We start from the raw sequence: 9,317 nt of genomic DNA on the forward strand, positions 1-9,317 counted from the left end.
GGGGCAGTTTAAACACACACACGCAGCTGCTGCTGCATGCAGCAACGCACACAGAGGGAGGAGATGGCAGAGAGAATGCACTCCCCTGAAAACTCCCCTTGAATTCCTCCAGACTCAGAAAATGTAAAAGTTCACTTTTTGGAGATCCATAGAAAAAGGGTGAAAATGGAAAAAAGTATTCAAAAATAGTGCCTCATAAGGCGGGTAGAGTCCCTTGAAAACTCCCCTTGAATTCCTCCAGACTCAGAAAAAGTCAAAGGTGACTTTTTGGAGATCCATAGAAAAAGGGTGAAAATGAAAAAAAGTATGCCACAGCATGGATTCGAACACGCGACCAACCGCATCCAGGGGCGAGCGTTAACGCAGTGAGCCACTGGACATGAGTACTCAAACATGCCTACTTTTGCATCTTAGACACTCTGAATTCACTAAATGTACAACTTTTTCTCCATCAAAATGAACAAATGAGACATGAAATAACATCTACAGATCAAGACGAAGCGAATGGAACTGGTCCCATTCTCGTAGCTCTGAACAGCTGTGATCGCAGGAAAATGCTGTTACAAAGATTTCTCAGTATATCTCCGGGACATTTCTCTGGCTTTGCCACCGTCACAATGGACAAACGAGACATGAAATAACATCAACAGATCAAGACGAAGCGAATGGAAGTACCCCCGGAGTCATAGCATGTGTAAATCGAGACGAAACATCTCTCTCTCCCCCGCCTGCTTGCGAAGGGGAGGGGCAGTTTACACACACACACGCAGCTGCTGCATGCAGCAACGCACACACAGTGAGGAGATGGCAGAGAGAATGCACTCCCCTGAAAACTCCCCTTGAATTCCTCCAGACTCAGAAAATGTAAAAATTCACTTTTTGGAGATCCATAGAAAAAGGGTGAAAATGGAAAAAAGAATTCGAAAATAGTGCCTCATAAGGCGGGTAGAGTCCTTTGAAAACTCCCCTTGAATTCCTCCAGACTCAGAAAAAGTCAAAGTTGACTTTTTGGAGATCCATAGAAAAAGGGTGAACATGAAAAAAAGTATGCCACAGCATGGATTCGAACACGCGACCAACCGCATCCAGGGGCGAGCGTTAACACAGTGAGCCACTGGACCTGAGTACTCAAACATGCCTACTTGTGCATCTTAGACACTCTGAATTCACTAAATGTACAACCTTTTCACCATCAAAATGAACAAATGAGACATGAAGTAACATCTCCAGATCAAGACGAAGCGAATGGAAGCGGTCCCAGCCTCGTAGCTGTGAACAGCTGTGATCGCAGGAAAATGCTGTTACAAAGATTTCTCAGTATATCTCCGGGGCATTTCCCTGGCTTTCCCACCGTCACAATGGACAAACGAGACATGAAATAACATCAACAGATCAAGACGAAGCGAATGGAAGTACCCCCGGAGTCATAGCATGTGTAAATCGAGACGAAACATCTCTCTCTCCCCCGCCTGCTTGCGAAGGGGAGGGGTAGTTTACACACACACACACGCAGCTGCTGCATGCAGCAACGCACACAGAGGGAGGAGATGGCAGAGAGAATGCACTCCCCTGAAAACTCCCCTTGAATTCCTCCAGACTCAGACAATGTAAGAGTTCACTTTTTGGAGATCCATAGAAAAAGGGTGAAAATGGAAAAAAGTATTCGAAAATAGTGCCTCATAAGGCGGCTAGAGTCCCTTGAAAACTCCCCTTGAATTCCTCCAGACTCAGAAAAAGTCAAAGTTGACTTTTTGGAGATCCATAGAAAAAGGGTGAAAATGAAAAAAAGTATGCCACAGCATGGATTAGAACACGCGACCAACCGCATCCAGGGGCGAGCATTAACGCAGTGAGCCACTGGACCTGAGTACTCAAACATGCCTACTTTTGCATCTTAGAAACTCTGAATTCACTAAATGTACAACTTTTTCTCCATCAAAATGAACAAATGAGACATTAAATAACATCTACAGATCAAGACGAAGCGAATGGAAGCGGTCCCAGCCTCGTAGCTGTGAACCACTGTGATCGCAGGAAAATGCTGTTACAAAGATTTCTCAGTATATCTCCGGGACATTTCCCTGGCTTTCCCACCGTCACAATGGACAAACGAGACATGAAATAACATCAACAGATCAAGACGAAGCGAATGGAGGTACCCCCGGAGTCATAGCATGTGTAAATCGAGACGAAACATCTCTCTCTCCCCCGCCTGCTTGCGAGGGGGAGGGGCAGTTTACACACACACGCAGCTGCTGCATGCAGCAACGCACACACAGGGAGGAGATGGCAGAGAGAATGCACTCCCCTGAAAACTCCCCTTGAATTCCTCCAGACTCAGAAAATGTAAAAGTTCACTTTTTGGAGATCCATAGAAAAGGGTGAAAATGGAAAAAAGTATTCGAAAATAGTGCCTCATAAGGCGGGTAGAGTCCCTTGAAAACTCCCCTTGAATTCCTCCAGACTCAGAAAAAGTCAAAGTTGACTTTTTGGAGATCCATAGAAAAAGGGTGAAAATGAAAAAAAGTATGCCACAGCATGGATTCGAACACGCGACCAACCGCATCCAGGGGCGAGCGTTAACACAGTGAGCCACTGGACCTGAGTACTCAAACATGCCTACTTGTGCATCTTAGACACTCTGAATTTACTAAATGTACAACTTTTTCTCCGTCAAAATGAACAAATGAGACATTAAATAACATCTACAGATCAAGACGAAGCGAATGGAAGCGGTCCCAGCCTCTTAGCTGTGAACAGCTGTGATCGCAGGAAAATGCTGTTACAAAGATTTCTCAGTATATCTCCGGGACATTTCCCTGGCTTTCCCACCGTCACAATGGACAAACGAGAGATGAAATAACATCAACAGATCAAGACGAAGCGAATGGAGGTACCCCCGGAGTCATAGCATGTGTAAATCGAGACGAAACATCTCTCTCTCCCCCGCCTGCTTGCGAGAGGGAGGGGCAGTTTACACACACACGCAGCTGCTGCATGCAGCAACACACACACACAGGGAGGAGATGGCAGAGAGAACGCACTCCCCTGAAAACTCCCCTTGAATTCCTCCAGACTCAGAAAAAGTCAAAGTTGACTTTTTGGAGATCCATAGAAAAAGGGTGACAATGAAAAAAAGTATGCCACAGCATGGATTCGAACACGCGACCAACCGCATCCAGGGGCGAGCATTAACGCAGTGAGCCACTGGACCTGAGTACTCAAACATGACCACTTTTGCATCTTAGAAACTCTGAATTCACTAAATGTACAACATTTTCTCCATCAAAATGAACAAATGAGACATTAAATAACATCTACAGATCAAGACGAAGCGAATGGAAGCGGTCCCAGCCTCGTAGCTGTGAACAGCTGTGATCGCACGAAAATGCTGTTACAAAGATTTCTCAGTATATCTCCGGGACATTTCCCTGGCTTTGCCACCTTCACAATGGACAAACGAGACATGAAATAACATCAACAGATCAAGACGAAGCGAATGGAAGTACCCCCGGAGTCATAGCATGTGTAAATCGAGACGAAACATCTCTCTCTCCCCCGCCTGCTTGCGAGAGGGAGGGGCAGTTTACACACACACGCAGCTGCTGCTGCATGCAGCAACGCACACAGAGGGAGGAGATGGCAGAGAGAATGCACTCCCCTGAAAACTCCCCTTGAATTCCTCCAGACTCAGAAAATGTAAAAGTTCACTTTTTGGAGATCCATAGAAAAAGGGTGAAAATGGAAAAAAGTATTCGAAAATAGTGCCTCATAAGGCGGGTAGAGTCCCTTGAAAACTCCCCTTGAATTCCTCCAGACTCAGAAAAAGTCAAAGTTGACTTTTTGGAGATCCATAGAAAAAGGGTGAAAATGAAAAAAAGTATGCCACAGTATGGATTCGAACACGCGACCAACCGCATCCAGGGGCGAGCATTAACGCAGTGAGCCACTGGACCTGAGTACTCAAACATGCCTACTTTTGCATCTTAGAAACTCTGAATTCACTAAATGTACAACTTTTTCTCCATCAAAATGAACAAATGAGACATTAAATAACATCTACAGATCAAGACGAAGCGAATGGAAGCGGTCCCAGCCTCGTAGCTGTGAACAGCTGTGATCGCAGGAAAATGCTGTTACAAAGATTTCTCAGTATATCTCCGGGACATTTCCCTGGCTTTCCCACCGACACAATGGACAAACGAGACATGAAATAACATCAACAGATCAAGACGAAGCGAATGGAGTTACCCCCGGAGTCATAGCATGTGTAAATCGAGACGAAACATCTCTCTCTCCCCCGCCTGCTTGCGAGAGGGAGGGGCAGTTTACACACACACGCAGCTGCTGCTGCATGCAACAACGCACACACAGGGAGGAGATGGCAGAGAGAATGCACTCCCCTGAAAACTCCCCTTGAATTCCTCCAGACTCAGAAAATGTAAAAGTTCACTTTTTGGAGATCCATAGAAAAAGGGTGAAAATGGAAAAAAGTATTCGAAAATAGTGCCTCATAAGGCGGGTAGAGTCCCTTGAAAACTCCCCTTGAATTCCTCCAGACTCAGAAAAAGTCAAAGTTGACTTTTTGGAGATCCATAGAAAAAGGGTGAAAATGAAAAAAAGTATGCCACAGCATGGATTCGAACACGCGACCAACCGCATCCAGGGGCGAGCGTTAACACAGTGAGCCACTGGACTTGAGTACTCAAACATGCCTACTTGTGCATCTTAGACACTCTGAATTTACTAAATGTACAACTTTTTCTCCGTCAAAATGAACAAATGAGACATTAAATAACATCTACAGATCAAGACGAAGCGAATGGAAGCGGTCCCAGCCTCGTAACTGTGAACAGCTGTGATCGCAGGAAAATGCTGTTACAAAGATTTCTCAGTATATCTCCGGGACATTTCCCTGGCTTTCCCACCGTCACAATGGACAAACGAGACATGAAATAACATCAACAGATCAAGACGAAGCGAATGGAGGTACCCCGGGAGTCATAGCATGTGTAAATCGAGACGAAACATCTCTCTCTCCCCCGCCTGCTTGCGAGAGGGAGGGGCAGTTTACACACACACGCAGCTGCTGCATGCAGCAACACACACACAGGGAGGAGATGGCAGAGAGAACGCACTCCCCTGAAAACTCCCCTTGAATTCCTCCAGACTCAGAAAAAGTCAAAGTTGACTTTTTGGAGATCCATAGAAAAAGGTTAAAATGAAAAAAAGTATGCCACAGCATGGATTCGAACACGCGACCAACGGCATCCAGGGGCGAGCGTTAACGCAGTGAGCCACTGGACATGAGTACTCAAACATGCCTACTTTTGCATCTTAGACACTCTGAATTCACTAAATGTACAACTTTTTCTCCATCAAAATGAACAAATGAGACATGAAATAACATCTACAGATCAAGACGAAGTGAATGGAAGCGGTCCCAGCCTCGTAGCTGTGAACAGCTGTGATCGCAGGAAAATGCTGTTACAAAGATTTCTCAGTATATCTCCGGGACATTTCCCTGGCTTTGCCACCGTCACAATGGACAAACAAGACATGAAATAACATCAACAGATCAAGACGAAGCGAGTGGAAGTACCCCCGGAGTCATAGCATGTGTAAATCGAGACGAAACATCTCTCTCTCCCCCGCCTGCTTGCGAAGGGGAGGGGCAGTTTACACACACACACGCAGCTGCTGCATGCAGCAACGCACACAGAGGGAGGAGATGATAGAGAGAATGCACTCCCCTGAAAACTCCCCTTGAATTCCTCCAGACTCAGAAAATGTAAAAGTTCACTTTTTGGAGATCCATAGAAAAAGGGTGAAAATGGAAAAAAGTATTCGAAAATAGTGCCTCATAAGGCGGGTAGAGTCCCTTGAAAACTCCCCTTGAATTCCTCCAGACTCAGAAAAAGTCAAAGTTGACTTTTTGGAGATCCATAGAAAAAGTGTGAAAATGAAAAAAAGAATGCCACAGCATGGATTCGAACACGCGACCAACCGCATCCAGGGGCGAGCGTTAACACAGTGAGCCACTGGACCTGAGTACTCAAACATGCCTACTTGTGCATCTTAGACACTCTGAATTTACTAAATGTACAACATTTTCTCCATCAAAATGAACGAATGAGACATTAAATAACATCTACAGATCAAGACGAAGCGAATGGAAGCGGTCCCAGCCTCGTAGCTGTGAACAGCTGTGATCGCAGGAAAATGCTGTTACAAAGATTTCTCAGTATATCTCCGGGACATTTCCCTGGCTTTCCCACCGTCACAATGGACAAAGGAGACATGAAATAACATCAACAGATCAAGACGAAGCGAATGGAAGTACCCCCGGAGTCATAGCATGTGTAAATCGAGACGAAACATCTCTCTCTCCCCCGCCTGCTTGCGAAGGGGAGGGGCAGTTTACACACACACACACGCAGTTGCTGCATGCAGCAACGCACACACAGGGAGGAGATGGCAGAGAGAATGCACTCCCCTGAAAACTCCCCTTGAATTCCTCCAGACTCAGAAAATGTAAAAGTTCACTTTTTGGAGATCCATAGAAAAAGGGTGAAAATGGAAAAAAGTATTCGAAAATAGTGCATCATAAGGCGGGTAGAGTCCCTTGAAAACTCCCCTTGAATTCCTCCAGACTCAGAAAAAGTCAAAGTTGACTTTTTGGAGATCCATAGAAAAAGGGTGAAAATGAAAAAAAGTATGCCACAGCATGGATTCGAACACGCGACCAACCGCATCCAGGGGCGAGCGTTAACACAGTGAGCCACTGGACCTGAGTACTCAAACATGCCTACTTGTGCATCTTAGACACTCTGAATTTACTAAATGTACAACTTTTTCTCCGTCAAAATGAACAAATGAGACATTAAATAACATCTACAGATCAAGACGAAGCGAATGGAAGCGGTCCCAGCCTCTTAGCTGTGAACAGCTGTGATCGCAGGAAAATGCTGTTACAAAGATTTCTCAGTATATCTCCGGGACATTTCCCTGGCTTTCCCACCGTCACAATGGACAAACGAGAGATGAAATAACATCAACAGATCAAGACGAAGCGAATGGAGGTACCCCCGGAGTCATAGCATGTGTAAATCGAGACGAAACATCTCTCTCTCCCCCGCCTGCTTGCGAGAGGGAGGGGCAGTTTACACACACACGCAGCTGCTGCATGCAGCAACACACACACACAGGGAGGAGATGGCAGAGAGAACGCACTCCCCTGAAAACTCCCCTTGAATTCCTCCAGACTCAGAAAAAGTCAAAGTTGACTTTTTGGAGATCCATAGAAAAAGGGTGAAAATGAAAAAAAGTATGCCACAGCATGGATTCGAACACGCGACCAACCGCATCCAGGGGCGAGCATTAACGCAGTGAGCCACTGGACCTGAGTACTCAAACATGCCTACTTTTGCATCTTAGAAACTCTGAATTCACTAAATGTACAACATTTTCTCCATCAAAATGAACAAATGAGACATTAAATAACATCTACAGATCAAGACGAAGCGAATGGAAGCGGTCCCAGCCTCGTAGCTGTGAACAGCTGTGATCGCACGAAAATGCTGTTACAAAGATTTCTCAGTATATCTCCGGGACATTTCCCTGGCTTTCCCACCGTCACAATGGACAAACGAGACATGAAATAACATCAACAGATCAAGACGAAGCGAATGGAGGTACCCCCGGAGTCATAGCATGTGTAAATCGAGACGAAACATCTCTCTCTCCCCCGCCTGCATGCGAGGGGGAGGGGCAGTTTACACACACACGCAGCTGCTGCATGCAGCAACACACACATAGGGAGGAGATGGCAGAGAGAACGCACTCCCCTGAAAACTCCCCTTGAATTCCTCCAGACTCAGAAAATGTAAAAGATCACTTTTTGGAGATCCATAGAAAAAGGGTGAAAATGAAAAAAAGTATGCCACAGCATGGATTCGAACACGCGACCAACCGCATCCAGGGGCGAGCATTAACGCAGTGAGCCACTGGACCTGAGTACTCAAACATGCCTACTTTTGCATCTTAGAAACTCTGAATTCACTAAATGTACAACTTTTTCTCAATCAAAATGAACAACTGAGACATTAAATAACATCTCCAGATCAAGACGAAGCGAATGGAAGCGGTCCCAGCCTCGTAGCTGTGAACAGCTGTGATCGCAGGAAAATGCTGTTACAAAGATTTATCAGTATATCTCCGGGACATTTCCCTGGCTTTCCCACCGTCACAATGGACAAACGAGACATGAAATAACATCAACAGATCAAGACGAAGCGAATGGAGGTACCCCCGGAGTCATAGCATGTGTAAATCGAGACGAAACATCTCTCTCTCCCCCGCCTGCTTGCGAGGGGGAGGGGCAGTTTACACACACACGCAGCTGCTGCATGCAGCAACACACACATAGGGAGGAGATGGCAGAGAGAACGCACTCCCCTGAAAACTCCCCTTGAATTCCTCCAGACTCAGAAAATGTAAAAGATCACTTTTTGGAGATCCATAGAAAAAGGGTGAAAATGAAAAAAAGTATGCCACAGCATGGATTCGAACACGCGACCAACCGCATCCAGGGGCGAGCATTAACGCAGTGAGCCACTGGACCTGAGTACTCAAACATGCCTACTTTTGCATCTTAGAAACTCTGAATTCACTAAATGTACAACTTTTTCTCCATCAAAATGAACAACTGAGACATTAAATAACATCTACAGATCAAGACGAAGCGAATGGAAGCGGTCCCAGCCTCGTAGCTGCGAACAGCTGTGATCGCAGGAAAATGCTGTTACAAAGATTTCTCAGTATATCTCCGGGACATTTCCCTGGCTTTCCCACCGTCACAATGGACAAACAAGACATGAAATAACATCAACAGATCAAGACGAAGCGAATGGAAGTACCCCCGGAGTCATAGCATGTGTAAATCGAGACGAAACATCTCTCTCTCCCCCGCCTGCTTGCGAGGGGGAGGGGCAGTTTACACACACACACAGCTGCTGCATGCAGCCACGCACACACAGGGAGGAGATGGCAGAGAGAATGCACTCCCCTGAAAACTCCCCTTGAATTCCTCCAGACTCAGAAAATGTAAAAGTTCACTTTTTGGAGATCCATAGAAAAAGGGTGAAAATGGAAAGAAGTATTCGAAAATAGTGCCTCATAAGGCGGGTAGAGTCCTTTGAAAACTCCCCTTGAATTCCTCCAGACTCAGAAAAAGTCAAAGTTGACTTTTTGGAGATCCATAGAAAAAGGGTGAAATTGAAAAAAAGTATGCCACAGCATAGATTCGAATACGCGAC

The sequence above is a fragment of the Notothenia rossii genome (genome assembly GCF_949606895.1).
Source record: "Notothenia rossii genome assembly, contig: scaffold_27, whole genome shotgun sequence".
Taxonomy (NCBI): Eukaryota; Metazoa; Chordata; class Actinopteri; order Perciformes; family Nototheniidae; genus Notothenia; species Notothenia rossii.